Raw genomic sequence first — 20,469 nt, forward strand, 5'->3', positions numbered from 1 at the left:
TGAGAATGCGAACTTCAGTTTCTCTCTTCCCTAATAGGTGTATTTTCAACTATTCATGTACCTATCTTTCAAATAGGTAGATCCGACTTCATCCTCTGGAACGACAGGGAAAACATGTGAAATACATAATATTTCTGAAAAATCCCATTCAAAACCATCTACAATTTTGGATTCAGCTGTCTGTATTAGCTTCGTTCAAACAAGTTTACTCCATAAGTTTGACATTTTTATCATTGAAATTCACATGTCAAAGGCGGATTCTGGAACGTCCCTTTGAAAACCTTAAAAACCTTCAATGTCGTCTGCTATGTTCTCGTTTAGATGTATGCAGGGTACTGCGCCACTTGGGCAGTGGCTGGTATTTTGGGTACTTTTCAGCTACAACTTAATTGATTGATTGATTTATCTTTATTTATGATTGATTGATTTATCTTTATTTATTATTATACTTTGCGCACCTAGGGCCTAACTTTGCGCACTTTTCAAAAAATCGTTAAACAGTTTTTCTGGTGCATTATGCAAACTTTTTCCCACGGAATACTAGCTGACTAGTGATATGGGGCATGCACTTTGTCTCAGTTTGGATGTAATGATAAATGGAAGAGGAAGACAAATTGATGAGTGAATATGCAGTTGCTTTCCCTCAAATGCTGTAAATAACGTTGTAGAATGACTTAGGTTTTGTTTCAAAATTTGTTTTAATTTAGATAGCAATACCATAAAGTATTTGTGCACTCTCAATAATACAATAATAACCAAACTTGTTCCACAACAGAATGTAATATTGAAATGTTATTTAAGGGCTGCATACCAATTGCTTGGTCATAACAAAATAAGATTGTCCAACAAAACATGTTATGGAAATGTAATGCCTTGATAATTCAATAATAACAAAACAAGATATAAAAACAGGTTTTGTGATTTCGTAGTTATTAATTTGATATTCCCCTCTGCTCGGGATGTAATTTTCTAAATCAATATCTTCAGGAATTCTTTCAGAACATCTTCATGTGTCTTTAGGTGATTCATCGTTTTTCTAAAGTGAGTTTTAGCAGAATTGTTGGATAAAACTAGGTGAAACTCATGAATGAGTTTTCTAGAAATCAAATTAACTGAATGACTTTTTTCCTGAAGATATGTGTCATTGATTACACTTGGAGCTCCATCGGATTTTTTTTCCAATAATTGAATTAAAACTGGTTTGATAAACCCTTCAAAAAACTCTCGACGATTTTAAACATTTAATTTGTTTTACAATGAACTCAACGTACATATGTATAGATGGATACATTATTAGTAAAATTGCGAAAAAATCCACAGTTCAGGTGAGATATGAACTCACGACCCTTAAACGCTTGACAAGTGCCTCTCCTATAAGGATCATGAGTTCAAATCTCACCTGAGCTGTGGATTTTTTTGCAATTTCACTAATAATGGATCCATCTGCAAATATGTACGTTGAGTTGATTAAGTTGCATTTAAGTCATTTCATTTTTTTTCCAAAAAGCCTGCTGTAATTTCGAGGATTATTCAAGTTTTTACAACTGTTTAAAATAAACTGGCTTGAAATTCAGCACACTTTCCATAACAAACTTTCATGGAATTTTATAGATAGATTTTGCAATACTTTTGGACTTGGGCCAGGATAATTCTGAATAATGTATTTCCAAGGTTTTCCAGGTATTTTTTTAAATTGCCTGAAAGAATTTTTGACATTCTTAAAAGAATACTCAAAGCTAGGGGCTTGAGGGAACCTCTGGATAAAATTCACGATGGAATCTATAGAGAAGCTTCCAAAGAAATCCTTAGAGAAATTCCTGGAAAACTTTAGACTTTCAGGAGTAATCTAAATCTAAACCTAAATCTTCAAAGGAATCCTGGCAAAAACTATTGAGGAAATTACTAGTGGAATTTTCAAAGAATCGTATGAGGATTTTTTGATAAAATCCTGGAATATCCTTGCTCAGAGATCCTTCAAGCAAAAATATGAAAAAATAAAATAATAATGTGAAAATATAATAAAATTAAAACACTATAGTCTCAGCTGTAAAGACGTTGTTACTCAGCATGACCATGCTGAGAGTGACGGGTTAGATTCCTGGTCGATCCAAGAACTTTGCGTAATGGAAATTTCCTTGACTTCTTTGGGCATAGCTGCCTGTTGCATGCAAAATAATCATTGACGGAGGAAGCTCTGTAGATGTGCTCATAGAACAATAAGCTGAGAAGATTTTGTCTCAGTGAGGACGTTACGCCTAGAAGAAGAAGAAGAAGAAGAAGAAGAAGAAGAAGAAGAAGAAGAAGAAGAAGAAGAAGAAGAAGAAGAAGAAGAAGAAGCCTATACGAATGCAGCTACAAATTATCATCGATGTTTTTATATAATGTAAATCATATTGTGAAAGAACTATTATTTTCTTAAAATATGTAATAACTAGGGACAATGAAAATTCGCGGCAAAATTTCTCAAATATCGCGGGCTACCATTGTGAATTTCGCGGCAATTTCGCGGACTCATGTTTTTGACCGTTTTGTTGAGAAACAAGTGACTTTTGAAGGCGAAATGAAGAATTTATTGCGTTTATGATAACGTAACAAATTTGATGAAAATTAGATAAAAGCATAGATATAAAATGCATTAATTTTTAATCATGCAGATAGGGAATCGTAAATTACTCTACAATGTCAAAAGCTAACAGCCATTTTTTGCTTAAAAGTTTGAAATTAATGGAAATTTGTAGGGTGTTTTCTCAAATTTGCCAGATTCACGGAATATTTCAAATTTCGCGGTCAAGACCCAATTTCGCGGATTTCGCGGCTTCCGCGAAATCGCGAATTTCCATTGTCCCTAGAATAACATTAAATAATCGCCCCTCGAATTCCGTCTAGTCCACGTCATTTCCGGTCAACAACCTGAATTCTATTACCGTCACACCTTCTGTGTAACACTATGGTACATCCTATTATGCCACAAAAGCTGAGCTTATTCGACGCAGTGACTTAATTTCTCTAACAGCGCACAGTGGGAAAAACAGCTATAAAACGCGAATAAGTTCAATATCTCCTTACACACTTTTTTTAAGAAAATCTTCATCTATTGCCGACAAAAATGAATATTGACTCGTAAATATTTGTGTAAAAACTTCCATAGTATCGGTAATTTGACATAAGATTGGTCCTGCTCTTATCGATTGCGTTCCATTCCGGGAGGAGATGCATGTGGAAATTTAAATAAATAGGGGATATCGGGGTTATTTGAAGATATTCCAGCTACAGTGGGGAGAAAAAAAACGGTACATAGGGACAAAAATAATTATTTAACCGTAAATGGAAAAGCCGGTCAAATTTTTCGCAATCCAAACCAAATCATATTTTCAAAGTACGATTGAACACAAAACTTTTAATTTAATATGATTAAAAGATAAAATGAAAAAGTTTTTAAATTGATAGCTTTAGATAACGATCAACATATTTCAATTGCCTACAGATCATAAAATACACCATCACAGTGCAACGAAGAAATCTTTCTCTGTGGTTGTGAAATACGATGTTTCGTGTTGCATGTATTCTCCATAGACGAAGACAACTTGTTGTTTATATTCTATCGACGGGAAAAAAGTGATTTATTTTATTGGACAGCTTTTGCTGCATTTTGCAACAGTGAAATTTTACTTTGAAGTGCCACAGAGCTTTTGTGGGGTGTAAATCGAAAGTTGGTTCAACAAGTGGATCTGGCGAAGTAAAAATTGAACGGTGATGAAGAACAATTCGGCTAGCTGCTGCTTTGGTGCGATTGCCTTCGTTGTACACAAAATGAGTAAAACATGCAACTCGTAAGTGGAGTGGAACATGAAATTTCTCGTAATTATAATAAGATTTCCAGTGCTATAGAGGCTCGTTATCAATAGTCGACATCGTTTTGCTTCCTTTTTATGAGACTTTTTGCAAAAGTAAATCGGAAATTAGCGCATATGACGAAGTACATTTTTATCCTATCAGAGTTTTACATTCATATTTTCATGGTAAATGAGTGACTTCCACTTAAAGTTATCAGCTTTTCGAACACTGTTTGTTCATGCTCGTCCTTGAGCAATATTTTAATTGAGCCTAATAATTCTCAGCTCTTGCTCAAATCCGTTTTTTTAAATTTCCAACATCGTACAGGAAATCGAACGTTTCTTGATTAACTAAAACCAAATTTAAACAACCAAAATACAAATCGTGGATATGCCGTCCACTTCCACAAAATAAGCAACTCTCGTTGAAAGCACCCAATCGATGTAGAACTTAGTTGGGATAAGTGAGACACTCCATGTTCATCATTGCAAACTTTCCATTAACCCACTTTGGTGGAAAAGTTTATTTGTTTCTTTTTTGGTATGTCGAATTCGGATGAAGCCACCACCGTTGATTTGCTTATCGTTTCCATTTCCCGAAAGCCCCCTGACGATGTAACACTTTCTTCTTTCTAATCTAACACTGGATGTGCTTGCTTTTTTTTTTGTACATGAAGCATATGATTACCCTTTTTTCGGAGGAAGCGAAAACCTACAATCTAACTGAAAAAGATGCTTGAAAATGACAAGCGTAAAGTTATCTCACAGAATCTAAAAACATTAAAATTGACAGATAGAAATACCTTTAAGTACCAATAGGTGGATAGATGAAGCAGAACTCCTGCTGATAGCATTAGATACCAGAGATTGGAATGTATACTTTTTCCTGGGTAGCAAGGAAACAGGACAAATGTACAGAAATTTGATTGCAAAACTTTGCACTTCGATTCATTCATTGCTCGGGGGCTGGAGAGAACCATGGCCAGCATCACACGTTCTTTTGATTGAGTGAAGAATTGCGACAAAGTATTTGATGGAAAACTAGACGAACTACTTCCAATGGAGAGATGGTGAAGTTGTGTCAATCCATCAAACTTTCTTCTTTTTCTATTTGAAATAAAGTCTCAACTGGGACAGAACTTGGTTTTCAGGTAAGTGTTCAATAAGCATTTCTTCTGTCATTTACTGAGGGCAATTTTTGTCAAATGTCTGGTTTTACATTCGTATATTATTTAGAAGGCACGAAATAACTCAAAGACCGGAAATCCTCAGCTTCAGCTTCGCTGAATAGCTGCACGTTTTCGACATAGACTATGTAAGCCCCCATCTCTATTCCTCGTAGGGAAAGAATCTTGAATAGATAAATCAGTTTGGTGCGAAAAGAAACGAAAAGTGAAGATCGATCAGGCGTAGATTTAATTTGAGCTTCCTTTGGCGATTACTTTTCATCGGTCTCAGACCGTTAGACGTTTCCACGGTCAGTGATTTTTCAGCGATTCCAGTGCAGTGTCATGAAGCTAATCGTTCAGTTTTAAATGGATTTCGCTTTATCGAATTGTAGTGATAAAAGGGAGATGACTGGCTCATTACGGGTGAGCAAAGCTGATGATTTTATGAGTGAGAATTGGTATAATGATAATAGCTTTGTGATAAGACTAGACTAGACTAGACTAGACTAGACTAGACTAGACTAGACTAGACTAGACTAGACTAGACTAGACTAGACTAGACTAGACTAGACTAGACTAGACTAGACTAGACTAGACTAGACTAGACTAGACTAGACTAGACTAGACTAGACTAGACTAGACTAGACTAGACTAGACTAGACTAGACTAGACTAGACTAGACTAGACTAGACTAGACTAGACTAGACTAGACTAGACTAGACTAGACTAGACTAGACTAGACTAGACTAGACTAGACTAGACTAGACTAGACTAGACTAGACTAGACTAGACTAGACTAGACTAGACTAGACTAGACTAGACTAGACTAGACTAGACTAGACTAGACTAGACTAGACTAGACTAGACTAGACTAGACTAGACTAGACTAGACTAGACTAGACTAGACTAGACTAGACTAGACTAGACTAGACTAGACTAGACTAGACTAGACTAGACTAGACTAGACTAGACTAGACTAGACTAGACTAGACTAGACTAGACTAGACTAGACTAGACTAGACTAGACTAGACTAGACTAGACTAGACTAGACTAGACTAGACTAGACTAGACTAGACTAGACTAGACTAGACTAGACTAGACTAGACTAGACTAGACTAGACTAGACTAGACTAGACTAGACTAGACTAGACTAGACTAGACTAGACTAGACTAGACTAGACTAGACTAGACTAGACTAGACTAGACTAGACTAGACTAGACTAGACTAGACTAGACTAGACTAGACTAGACTAGACTAGACTAGACTAGACTAGACTAGACTAGACTAGACTAGACTAGACTAGACTAGACTAGACTAGACTAGACTAGACTAGACTAGACTAGACTAGACTAGACTAGACTAGACTAGACTAGACTAGACTAGACTAGACTAGACTAGACTAGACTAGACTAGACTAGACTAGACTAGACTAGACTAGACTAGACTAGACTAGACTAGACTAGACTAGACTAGACTAGACTAGACTAGACTAGACTAGACTAGACTAGACTAGACTAGACTAGACTAGAGAATTATTTCTCCGTTTATTCTGCCATTACGGTCCAAACCCTAACGATTTCACCACGGAGCACAGTTCCAGGACGATCTTTCTCACATTTCAACCCACTTCCGTAATCTGCTATCATTTGTCAGCTTATTTTTCCCCATCAACGCGAAATTAACTTACCCCTCGTGAAAGATTATCCGAAAAAATCCCCTTGATGACACCTAACGAACTCCCTCCGCGCTAATCTTATCATCCTCCTCCCTGAAAACCACACTTCGTTGATCCATCTCCTCTCCACGGTTCATAAGCAGTTACGGGCCGACAGCAGCTACATCCACCCACAGTCGTATACGGCTGTCTAATGGATTCGAGTTTCCCGCACTCGATTTGATGATTAATTACACCTGGCTTCGTCGGGCACGGTTGGCTGGGTGGGTCCTTCCATCCAACACGGTGCGAAGTGATTTCTGGTCTGTCTGTGGTCGCCGTCCCCCTCGCGGAAAGCTTCAATCGTCCGTCCCACGGTCGTCGGTGTAGAACATCATGTTGGATGTCGTTCGGTTCAGCGAACAAGATGCTAAATATACCAACCTCGCGTCCCAAGTTGATTCCAGTTGATAGAAATCTAAGCCGTCGGGTCGGGTCGGTCGCCTATGCTCGCCCTGAATATGGTGTTATCGATGTTAATTCGTTGGGGATTTGGTCGGACTAGTAGAAGGTAAAGCTCGCTGTTTAGCATTGCTAACTTCCCACAGCGCGTACATACGGCGATGTGTGTGCTTCCATTCCATTCGGAATGTGGTCATACAAGTGTAGTGAGAGAGAATGTTACGATTCTCAGCGTGATTTTTATGCGCACCGGTAGCGAATGGAATGCAATGGTATTTTCACTTACTATACCTGGGGATCAGGTGTAGGATTATTGGATTTGAAATACCGATGGTGGGCCTTTGAAGGTGGAATTTGCCGGGCGCTTGCAGAGAATACTTTGGCCTTAGCTTGGAAAACTGGTTCCGGTTTAGTGGAATTTAGATTCGAAGGAGTTGTATTGCTTGAATGGTATTCAATAGGCGTGTTTTGAGAAGTCAGGTTTCTAATCAAAATGTTTGAAAACGTACTAGAGCAACGATAGCGTCCAAAGCTTCAGAAATCCAATCAGCAATCAGGAATCGAAGGGTGCTCTTTGCATGCGGAATTCGATTAAAGAAACAATGTGAATTGTACTGCAGTCAATGAAGAAACGAATATGAGAAAGTAGTGGTTCATAGTTTTTAGAATGCTGAACAATCCCAAACGAAGTTTCTTTAGATATTATTTCAAAAATGCATAAAAGATTATCGCAGATTCAAAGCACCTTCAGAAATTATTTCAAGTTTTTCTCCAAATTTCCAGTACAAAATCTTCCTGGAAATCTTAACAATAGGTTTGTCCTATTTTTCACAGTAGTTTCTCTAAATATGCTCAAGGGGTTCTACTAGGAATTATTGCAAGGACTATATTCTAACACATTCAAGTAATTTTTCATATTTTTTTCCTCAAAGTACCAAAGTGAAAATTCCTTATGCAAGAGATATTCTACTGATTTGCCTCCACTAGATTCAGTGTCTTCAACGAAAATTTCATTGAATTCCAAAAACTTCAGGATGTGGATGAGCTAACAACATCAATTGACTTCGCTTTGCGACGATTTTCAACGTGTTCAACGCAGATCTCTGGCAACTTTTCTAGGATAGTCTTGACTAGTTCTATTGACGCACTCCGGTAGATATAGATGTCAAGTACTTTCTTACAAAAATAAGGAAGAAAATGGATGCACTGATCCAAAGATAATATAAAAAACCCAAATAACATTTTAAACTTAAGTCGATTTGAAGGGATTATAAAAACCGTCGTAAAGCCAGAATAAAACATGAATCCATTACATCTTAGTTTTATAACGTTTCACAACTTATGAAAGCAAATTGGTTTTGGGATAGTCTTTGCATAGCTCCCCTCACATGTACCTGAGGCTTTGGGACAAAAGGTCTTCAACCCATAGGCTGTTCTTTCAAGTAATATTGTTTTCCATATTTAACCTGCATGAATAAAATTACTTTCCATCACTTATGGGCATTGCAAGTTTTAGTAGACAATTTCTTATCTTCTAATAATGATTGTTTTGAAGTTGTTGAAAATTTTTCGTATCACTGGTTCTATTTTTATTCGTCGTTTTTCTGTCGAGTTCTGATCATTTTTTCGAGTCTTCCAATTTGTCTTCAGTCTTTTTAACCTTTTTACCCTTTTCGACATTTTGTCCCATTCGACCTTTTGTCACATTAGACCCAAAAGGTTTTATCCTTCGACCTTATGTCTTTCGACCTATTGTCATCGATACGTACCGGCATATATGAGAAGGCAGGTTATCTCGCCAATGTGGACGCATAGAGAGGTAAGAGGGATTTACGATACAACAATTTCATACGATGACTTTTTCAATTTTGTTCGCAAGAGTTCTTTCAAAGATTACCAATTGATTGACGAGTTGGGACGGTTATAACATTCCTTTATTGCTAATATTGCAAGCGTTGCAATATGGTTTAGTAGTAAGTCAAGATGTCGCTTTACATATAAATTTTCTTCTTCTTCTTCTTCTTTATGGCTCTACGTCCCCACTGGGACTTGGCCTGCCTCGCTTCAACTTAGTGTTCTTTGAGCACTTCCACAGTTATTAATTGAAGGGCTTTCTTTGCCTGCCATTGCATGAATTTGTATATTGCGAGGCAAGTACAATGATACATTATGCCCAGGGAGTCGAGAAAGTTTTCCCAACCGGAACGGGAATCGAACCCGTCGTCGCTGGATTGGCGATCCATAGCCTTAACCACTAGGCTAACTGGAGACCCCATATAAACCTTACAGAGAACAATGTTTGTACTAAGTGCGGTTCCGGTTCTGATGATATCTACCACGTAGTTTAGCAGTACCTGGATCGTAACGCCTCCAGAGCGCTTCTTTTGGATATTCTAGAGGCCCGAAATAGACAACCCTTTGTACCAGTAAAGGATACGTCAGAAACCAAAAACCTTACCTACATGCGGTTCATTTCTTTCGCATTGTGTTGTATTACCCGTTGCAAGAAAATAGAGAGCGAAAAAGGTGCAAAATCGCTAATAGACCTCCGTTGGTATGTTTAATCGTTATGGTGTCTTCTACAATAAGTGCGCGAATTGGCCAAGGAATACTGCGCCGAAAACACCGAAAGGATTTTTCTTACAGGCGGAGATGTATGGGCGCTTGCGCGTACAAATTTTCGCGCAACGCATAATATGAGGCTCAATCTAGAACCGCATATTTGAGCACTAGCATTTCAAAGAGGCGTAACTGCTATTGAAAACAACACTTCTACATTTAGCTATGCATGGTATTTCATCTGAAACATATTTTGTTTCATTGAGTTTAATCACTCGTCCAGTTTACAAATGCCACTTGTTGTTTTTTGCTTTGCTTACTTTTCTTTGCTTTAAACTGAACCGCTTATGAACTTTTACCACTTATTATGTTTTACTTGGAGAACTTACAGTCAAATTTTTACACGTTTTGATGAGCTAAAATAGTAGTTTACGCAACAAAATGCAGAATGAAGATTTTTACAGCACGAGTCGTACACTTATCCAACGAGGCTTGCCGAGTTGGATAATTACGACGAGCGCTGTAAAAATCGAGTTCTGCACCGAGATGCGTACAACATTTTTTGCAAGTTCATAAATTACACAGCGTAACAAAAATTAACTTTTTGTCTGTCTCAAGAGCAAACTTATGTGTCTCCGAAGGATTTTGGGCCGCTGAATCCGAATCCGGGCTCAGATTTGCTCTAACACGTCACAATTTTGAGCTATACCTCAATTTATAGGGCGAAATATGCGGTTTTGGGCTTTTTTGACTGCAAGCCATTAAGCAAGGAAATATTTTTTTTAAGCAATCAAAAGGGTAATTGGTCAATTAACATCTAAATTAACGACTTATGCAAAATATTTCGTTTTACCTAATCAAATTTGATAATTTTAAGCGATTTATGTTAGGTACGATATTTCCCATACAAGTCACCCTCCAAAAGTTGCATGCAAGTTTTCATACTAACATAAAATGCTTAAATCTATCAAATTTGATCAGGTAAAATGAAATATTTTGCATGAGTCGTTAATTTAGATGTTAACTGACCAATTAACCTTTTGATTGCTTAAAAAAAATATTTCCTTGCTTAACGGCTTGCAGTCAAAAAAGCCTAAAATCGCATATTTTGCCCTATAAATTGAGGTATAGCTCAAAATTGTGACGTGTTGGAGCAAATCTGAGCCCGGATTCGGATTCAGCGGCCCAAAATCCTTCGGAGACACATAAGTTTGCTCTTGAGACAAAAAAATGTTGCGCTGTGTTACCGCTTGAGGATAGTTTTTAACAAAACCTTTTCATAAAACTGCACAGTGCACACTGATGACCATAGACATGCTTAAGAAAGTCTGATCATAGGAGCTTATACTGTGCAGTTGAATTTTTCCAAACTGCGTCCTGAAAGCATCAAGAAGTTGGTCAAAACTGAAAACAGTGCTGTAATGGTTCATTACGCAACGCAAATCAGTGCTGTAATGAACCATTACAGCACTGCTAATGTGGTGTGGGAAAGTAGGCCTTTTCCTGGCAGACTTGCGTGAGATAAAACAGCCTGTTACGATGAGAAATTGCGAAAACAAAGTTATAGCTTAAATGGTTTTTAAAATAGGTGCCCAAAGTTTCCAAAATCACATTTTATTGTATCGACAATATTTGCGCCAATACTAAACGGATGTTGATGATTGTTTTATGGTATTATCTATACATAAGGTGCTATTCCTAGCCCAAAAATCAGCAATTTCTGTGCACTCAATTAAAGGTTACACATTATTTTGTGTATCTCACTTTTTCGAGTCAAGTTTTTGGTGCCGTGCTTCCTTCAAAGAGCGAATCACTGGAAGCATTGAATGTGTCCGTGTCGTTCTAAGAGCAGTTACGTTGTTTTTTTTTGAAATATTGGTGGCCATTTTTATCCCTCTTTGGTTGGCTTTTCGGCCAGGAAAAATCATAAACAGTGTGATACTATTTCATCCGACGTTTCGAGCCTTGGTTTGGGTCTTCTTCAGGTAGGTCTAAAATAAGGGTGTTTTGTTACTTGTTGCACATTTTGCCACTAACAATTTTTTTACTAAAATCTTTCCGCTACATTTCTGTTTTCTGTTGATTGGCGTTGGGTTTTAGGGGTTTGGTGGATTAGGCAGGGAGGTGTTCATCGTTTATTGTGTGGGAGTTGTTAATACTTAATAGCGTATGTTAACCTTTTTTTTTTTACTTATTCGTTTATTTGGAAGGCTCGGGCGCCACATGAGCATAACTGAGCCGAAATCTTTTGTTTTTTGTTTTTTTTTACAATGATTTTACATTTTACAATTTATTACTGCCTTAAGCTATGTTAGTTTGGGAAGCCGAAGTACTCGCGGCTGTTTCGAGGTTAAGGATTGAGAAAAAAAAATAAAATTGGGAAGGAGGGATTTATGGGTTTAAAACTAAATTATTTGCTAACTTATACTACAACATTGATGGGACAAATTGTCCATATCTGTAACGGAACCAAAAAAAAAAGACTTTATCGGTAGAAAACGACAAGAAGAGGACAAACGGAAGGGGGGTGACGACAGACAGGGGCGAACAACAAAACCAAAAGGCGGACAACGAAAACAAGGAACGTACTACATCAAACTCTGACATCAACACGTTTCAAAAACTGGTACATCAGGTTCATGTATTCCAAATCAAGTCCTGCCAACACTTCTCTAACGGGTTTCTGTTGTTTTCCTCGGACCCGGAGAATTTCATGCAGCTCAGATCTGACCTCACGATACTCATTGCATCCCCACACGACATGTTCGATATCCTGGTAAGCTACGCTACAGACACAGAGATTGCTTTCTGAGAGCCCAATACGGAAGGTATGTGCATTCAACAAATAGTGGTTGGACATCAGCCGACACATTACACGAATGAAATCGCGGCTCAAATCCAACCCTTTGAACCATGGCTTCTTCGACACCTGTGGAATGATGGAGTGCAACCATCTACCCATCTCTCCATCTCTCCATTTGTGTTGCCAGCTGATCAAGGTCTCCTGACGGGCCAATGCAAAAAATTCGTCGAAGGCGATTTGACGCTCGTAAATATCGCCTCCGCTAGCGCCCACCTTAGCCAGAGAGTCCGCTTTCTCATTGCCCGGAATTGAGCAATGTGAAGGGACCCAAGCTATGGTGATGATGTATGAGCGTTTGGACAAAGCACTCAAGACTTGGCGTATTCCATTCAGGAAGTACGCTGAGTGCTTCATCGGTTTCATTGACCGAACAGCCTCCAGAGAGCTTAGACTGTCGGTAAAAATGAAGTAGTGCTCAGGTGGAAGAGTGCGAATGTACTCTAAGGTGTAGTATATAGCCGCTAGCTCAGCAATGTATACCGAACATGGCTTTTGAAGCATGTAGGTGGCGCTATGAAATTCGTTGTAGACACCGAAACCACTCGAATCATCGGTTTTCGAACCGTCTGTGAAGAACTGTCTGTCCCCGCTAACATGCCCGAACTTACTTGCAAAGATCTGTGGAATACCTACGGAACGAAAAGATTCCGGAATACCGGTGATCTCATCCTTCATAGAGAGATCAAAATCCACTGAGGAGCTGTCGAAGTTTGAGAAGTTGTCACGATTGGTGTTAACCGGAGATGGGCTTACCTCCAGCGTCATGTACCAGTAGTACACACTCATAAAACGAGTTTTAGGGTTCTGTTCGAGCAGCTTTTCGAAATTTTCTATGACCAATGGATTCACAACCTCGCATCGGATGAGGAACCGGAACGATAACTCCGCAAAGCGGTCTGTCAGAGGCTGTACACCAGCGAGTACCTCTAAACTCATAGTGTGAGTTGAGTTCATGCAACCTAACGCGATCCGAAGACAACGGTACTGAACCCGTTGAAGCTTCAGCAAGTGTGTTTTCGCCGCGGATTGAAAACAGAAGCTACCGTATTCTAAAACCGACAGAATGGTTGTTTGGTACAGCCTGATCAGATCTTCCGGATGTGCTCCCCACCATGTTCCGGTTATAGTTCGCATAAAGTTGATTCGCTTTTGGCATTTCTGTATCAGATACACAATGTGCTTCCCCCAGGTGCATTTGGAGTCGAACCAGACGCCGAGATATTGAGAAGACATGCTATGAGTGATTGTCTTACCCATCAGATGGAGCGGAAACTTTGCCGGTTTGTGTTTTTTAGAAAAGACAACCATCTCAGTTTTCTCCGGAGAGAATTCGATACCCAGCTTGAGAGCCCAAGTAGACAAATTGTCCAAAGTATCCTGTAGTGGTCCTTGCAGATCGACTGCTATTGATCCCGTTATAGAAACAACACAGTCATCCGCAAGCTGTCTTAACGTGCAATTTTCCATGAGACAATCATCTATGTCTCTAACATAAAAATTGTAAAGAAGGGGGCTTAGACATGAACCCTGGGGGAGACCCATGTAGCTAATTCGTGAAACTGTCAAGTCGCCATGAGTAAAACTCATCTGCTTCTCAAACAGCAAATTATACAAAAAGTTGTTCACAATTGGTGAAAGGCCACTTTCGTGTAGTTTGTCGGAGAGAACATCGACACAAACTGAATCAAAAGCTCCCTTAATATCCAAAAACACTGAGCCCATTTGCTGCTTTTGAGCAAAGGCAAGCTGAATTTCTGAAGTAAGCAACGCAAGACAGTCGTTCGTTCCTTTGCCTCTGCGGAAACCAAATTGTGTATCAGACAACATGCCATTCGATTCAACCCATTTGTCCAGTCGAAAGAGAATCATCTTCTCTAACAACTTCCGCAGACAAGACAACATCGCGATTGGACGGTACGAATTATGATCCGACGCGGGTTTCCCGGGTTTTTGAATAGCTATCACTCTCACTTGCCTCCAATCATCCGGAATGATGTTGTTATCCAGGAACTGATTGAACAAGTTCAACAAGCGCCTCTTAGCGACGTCTGGGAGGTTTTTAAGCAAGTTGAACTTAATTCGATCCATTCCTGGAGCGGAATTGTTACATGAAAGAAGAGCAAGTGAGAATTCAACCATCGAAAACGGCCTATCCATGTCGTCCCTATCCTCGGAAACATCCCGAATTTTTCGCTCCACGGGTACGGAATCTGGACAAACTTTTTTTGCGAACTTGAGAATCCACCGAGGAGAGCTTTCTCGATCCTCGTTTACCGACGACGCGTTACGCATTCTTCTCCCGACGTTCCAAAGAGTTCTCATTGATGTCTCGCGCGATAAACCCTCGACGAACCGACGCCAGTAACCGCTTTTCTTCGCCTTGATCAAGTTCTTGAACTTGCTTTCAAGGGAAACATACCGCTTAAAGTTTTCAACCGAACCGCGTTTCCGAAACTCTTTGAACGCAGCGGATTTCTCGCGATAGATTTCTGTACACTCGCTATCCCACCACGGATTGGGGGGTTTCCTGCGAGCCGAAGGACCTGGAACTGGCCGACGTTGTGCCTGCAGCGCGCTACTGATGATCAGTTCTGATAGAAACTGATACTCTTCCCGCGGTGGAAGAATTTCTACCGATTGCTCACCGTCGATAATTGCTTCCGCGTACTTTCCCCAGTCAATGTGTTTCGTGAGGTCGTAGGAAATGTCAATAGATGGAGGTTGACGTGAACCATTGGAAATAGAAACAACGATCGGAAGGTGATCACTACCATGGGGATCCTGGATAACCTTCCATGTACACTCCAGCGATAGTGAGCTCGAACAGATTGAGAGGTCTAATCGGCTGTCTCTAGGACTGCCATCTTTAGCTGGAGGTGCCACTCGCGTAACTTCTCCGGTGTTCAAAATTGTCATGTTGAAGTCGTCGCAGAGGTCATATATCAAAGTTGAACGGCTGTCATCGTACAGTTCCCCCCAGCCTGTACCATGTGAGTTGAAATCTCCCATGAGCAGCCGTGGCTCAGGCATAATCGAGCAGATGTGGGCGAGATCCCTGCGAGATATCGCAGTTCTCGGTGGAAGATATATGGAGGCAACACTGAGGGTTTTACCTCGGATTGTCACCTCACATGCGACGGCTTCGATGCCTGTCATCGGTTGAAAATCGACTCTGTAAAATGAGTGTTGCTTTTTGATCCCTAAAAGCACCCCTCCGTACGAGTCGGACCGATCAAGACGGATAATGTTGAAATCAGAAAAAGGTAAGGTTACATCGGGTGTCAGCCATGTTTCGGATAGCGCAAAAACATCACATTGTAAATTGTTAATTAAAAATTTGAAAGAGTCTAATTTTGGTACGATACTACGACAGTTCCAGTGTAGCACAGAAATCATATCTTCGACCTCGGTGGTTAAATTAGCCATCGAAAGATACGAATGTCGCAAGGAGGGGCATTTTAGAAGCCAACTGCTTCAAAAGAGGAGACACACAAGGAAGAAGTGCTTTGACAATGCTCTTCACTGAGTCAGAAGCATTAAATAAGTTAAGGACGATGTCTACGATGCCAGAAAGCGTAAACATCGGAGCACCAAGAGGTTGTTCCTGGTTCTCCGAATGCTGTCCCTCTGGCTGAGAAGTCGAAAAAATTGGGACATCTGGGATTTTTGATGTTCCCGGGAGCGAAGGAAAGTCTCGTTCATCTTGGATTTTGAATCCAGGAGGTGAACGTTTGTTACCTTTTTTAACACTCTTAGAATTTGTCACGGTGGGTTGGGGGTCACTGCTAGGCAGATTCCGAGGTTTTTTGGTGGGTCTCTGGAGCCTCACCCGTTTCCTCGTTTCACCCTTAAAAACAAAGGGAACCCCGTCCCCGACCTCAGAGTCAGAGCCCTGATCATCGAGAGACAAAGACGAGTAGATGTTGCGTGATTCAACGACCGGAGCAGCTTTTCTCAGCATTTCGGCGTAGCTTCGCCTTGAACGCTGCTGCAACGATCGTTTTTGATGTTGTTTTCGCTGTATGTACTTCGGGCAAACATTGAGATCGTGTGGACGGTCGCTACCACAATAAACACACTTGGGCGGCGTTTTACACGCACCGTCCACATGTCTCTCCCCGCATGTTGCACAGCGAGGTTTATTGCTGCAGTACTGGGCGGTGTGGCCCAGCTGCTTGCAATTGATGCAATTCATTACCTTCGGTACATACAGCCTCACAGGTAGCCGAAGTTTGCCAATCACCAGCAGATCTGGTAATGCAGATCCGGAGAAGGTCACAGAAAATTCTTCAGATGGTGTGTAAACCTTCTTCTCGCCCTCCTGGGATACCGAATGCAGTTGCCGGCAATCCAGTATCTGGACAGGAGGTAGAGAAGGGTTATGGAAACGACCACAGCCTTGCATGATCGTTTCGCAGGTCAAAGATGCGTCGGCGACCTTCCCCGAAATCTCTATCGACGCGCTCGGTAGGTAAACGAAGTACTCAAGTGTAAACAACTCGCAGGCCACAATCTCATTAGCGTGCTTTCGGTCGCCTACTGTCACCCGAAGCTTAGCTGTACCGACCATGTCAATGGAGACAACGGAAGAATACCGCTTAGTCAGATCCTTGCTGATTTGAACGGTGTTCAAACGTTTGCCTTTGGGTCGGAAGAAAACAACATATGGCCCGCCAAAGTCGGGAGGGTAGGCCTTGAGGCGGGGGGCCGTCGAAACAGATTTACCGTTGGTGTCCATTGGAGAAGCACCAGGGTGAAGGGGGGCAAAGGGGTTAGCATTTAAATCGCCTTGTTGGCTCGAGCAATCCGATGCCAATAACAAAGCTTCGTTGATGCGGTACGACGTACCCCCGCCATCGTCATCATCGCCCATTGTGGCAGCTAACTACCACCACGGGGCACTCAAAAATCTTAAACTAACACTTATCACGGGGACGAAATAATAAAAAAAAACAAGGGCCAAAATTAACTGTACAGGGAAAGTGAGAAAAAAAAAAGAGAAAAAAACTGCTTATATACCAAATTAAATCTAATCAAAGAGTCAGTGGAGAGGGGGGAACAACGAGGGGTAACTTTGAATACTTAGCTTTGTGCTCTGTTTTGCCACAGGCTTGACGACGACAGGTCCAAGCGATGGGATCGCCCGCACTGGGAGGAGGCGAGCGGTGTGCGGCGGTTGAACGCTCTCTGCTCTTCTCTCGGTGGGCTGCTGCTGTCGACGACGATGAGCTTGGGTACTCACTGGAAGAAGCCGATCACGGCCGCGCGAGCGGCGCGGTATGCGGGGGGTGCTGCACTGCTGTGCTCGATAATCGGTCAATGCGCCACGTGATATAATGAAAACGTGAACTTTACTCAAACTAAACGAACTTTTGCGGCAAAAATTGTGGCCTCGCCAACCGCACGCGTCCCACTAGGGATGATTACTTAATAAACTTAATCACTTGAAACACTAGCACGAAAATAGCCACCGAACTGGAGACAAACCGGACGAACGAAAAGTTGCGACTGTCTCGAACGAACGCTCGCCAAAGAGTGATGTTATGTTAACCTTGTCTTGACTATTTGTGGGTAGATGGTTTTATACCGAATGAGTTGATTTACAAAAAAAAAAAAAAAATCAAAAGTGTATAAAAATCATGTATAATATGTATAAATGAATTTTTGTCTGTCTGTCTGTCTCACCCTTATGGATTCGGAAACTACGGAACTGATCGGCGTGAAACTCTGTATGTGGGTACTTTTGGGGCCGGAGAAGGTTTTGAGCATAGTGTGCGACTCCTTCGATGCCTGGATACAGAAAAAGTTGTTTGTTTGCTTGTTTATTACCAGGGATTTTAACCTTTTATGGGTCATTCATTCCGTACAGATGAAGTAGCAGGGAACTTCACTAGGAACACGCAGAAAAATAAATTGTAAACACAATTAAATTCTAGTTCAAATCAACCGATTTTTCATTTTACTATAGCGATTAACTGATTTCTTGTTTAAACTAAACTGTTCTATTGTTTGATAATACAAATATTTTCATTTGTCGAAATTTTTGACAGTTTGTTAAAACAAACAGAGATATGGTATTTTCAACATGAAATAATGGATTGATTCAAACGACTGCACTTTTGCCACTAACAAACCCGGAATATGATTGTGTTGGTGACGGCAGCAACTGCGGCAGCTTGGAAATCTATTTTTAGACCGTCGGTAAGCGGATGGGGAGGAGAACGACTAAAAAAAGACAAAAAAGGCGAAACCGATCAACTTTTTGTGGATGCTGTCGTGAGTACCTGCGCGTTATCCATCACGGCCAAGCTGCACTTGCACTTGGATTTGCTGCACGTTCATCGTTGAGGCGAAGCTGGGGTAAGCATTTTATGGATGTGTGAGTGCTTTCGGATCATGTTTATGGTTTTTATTTTGTTGAAACAAATGAAATTTTTGACATTATATGAAATGAGGCTAATCGGTTGTTTTTATCGATAAATTCGAAATGAAAACAATTAAATATAACTTTGGAATAAATAAATTCTCAGTTTGAAAATCAACCATGTTAAAACGCATGGTTGATTTTCAAACTGAGAATTTTTCTGCGTGAAGCTTTATGCCAATAAAAAGGAAATGTCTAATGTAACTGTTGGAGAGTAGCTTACCACCAACTACAACCCTGGCAGTTATCTATTTTATTATCGTCGATTTATAAATAGATTGATGAGCATGAGAGGATAGAATACGTTCCACACGGCAATTTCCCATTATTAAGAAGAACTCATGCCTCTCTCATCTCTCTATCTCCTGATCGGGATGCTGCTTGAGAGATTGGGGGAAAGAATTAGATTGTAAGGCAATTAGGTTTAGTTATCCATAAGCATCCAAAGAGTAGGGCACGCGTGTCGGTAGTTTAAGTAATAAATGTGCACTTTTAAGTAATCGAATATATGTTTCAATATATGTGCAGTGTGTTTTAAACCGTGATTGTGTGTCAGTTAACCCCTTATGTGGCCGGCAGGGTACCCGGGTACCCAGCACCCATTTAAAATACACGGTGTAGAAAAAAGCAAAAAGTTTGCCGGCCACATAACGGTTAATGTGACTAATAAGCCGGAAACCCCTCTGGAATTCCCAGACGTCCGCAAGGAACCACAAGGTCGTCTGGTGATCGCCGTTGTTGGACGAATCGCCCATTATCCAGGAATCCACATTTACACCGCCACTGATATTGGGTACAGGAATCCCCCCACATACAGTCCACTAATACGAGGTACGTTGGAACCCGACAGTAACTACTGTCACAAATTAAATAGGCTCTTTATTAAAGAAATTTTCAGCCCGACGCTGGCTCATCTCTTACTGCTCTACTTTATGTGAATGCATGTATTGGTTGATTTATCGACAGCTTATGGTCGAAGAATTCGTCATCATTGAAAATGTAAAAACAGTTTTCTCGTTCAAGACTGCAATTATCACAGTGTAAATGTATTCACTGGACTGTATTCTGCCCCCGCAACACAGTGAATGCATTTTCACTGCGAAAATGTCAGTTTTGAGCGAGAAAACTGCTCTTCCATTTTCAATGATGACGATTATATCAATGACGAATTTTTCAACCTTAACATGAAGATGAGTAGAAAATTAAATAATTGGCTTACTACTAGAGTCAATGTATCTGCATAGTTTTTTTAGTGAATATAGTATTTCTTGGGATGTTCTAGGTCTTCCAAACAGTCATAGAGCTCAGTCCAAAATATCTATACACACAAATATCCTTTTAACAGCAAACGAGTCACAAAGGAGTGTTGACAGCACAGGTTTTTGCTTGTACAGGAGCTACATTCTTTTAATTCTAACTCAAAGGCAGAAAAACTTGGAAGTGACTCGTGTCCAACCAAAAACCTGCGCTGTCGACACTACTTTGTGACTTGTGTGCTGCTTG

At 40.4% G+C, this 20,469-nt stretch overlaps 1 protein-coding gene across 3 annotated transcripts in view; it reads left to right on the forward strand.

Annotated features, from left to right (window-relative positions):
• LOC109402508 (nitric oxide synthase) overlaps positions 1-20,469 on the forward strand; it is a 354,219-nt gene that overhangs the window by 8,555 nt on the left and 325,195 nt on the right. Inside the window, exon 1 of one of the 3 annotated variants that reach the window (XM_062849369.1) lies at positions 19,663-19,797. The exons of the other annotated variants lie outside the window; for them this stretch is intronic. The gene's annotated coding sequence lies outside the window, so the exon portion shown is untranslated. Of the gene's footprint in view, positions 1-19,662; positions 19,798-20,469 lie in introns of those variants that run through there. 3 annotated transcript variants of the gene reach the window in all.

The sequence above is a fragment of the Aedes albopictus genome, chromosome 2 (assembly GCF_035046485.1).
Source record: "Aedes albopictus strain Foshan chromosome 2, AalbF5, whole genome shotgun sequence".
Classification (NCBI taxonomy): Eukaryota; Metazoa; Arthropoda; class Insecta; order Diptera; family Culicidae; genus Aedes; species Aedes albopictus.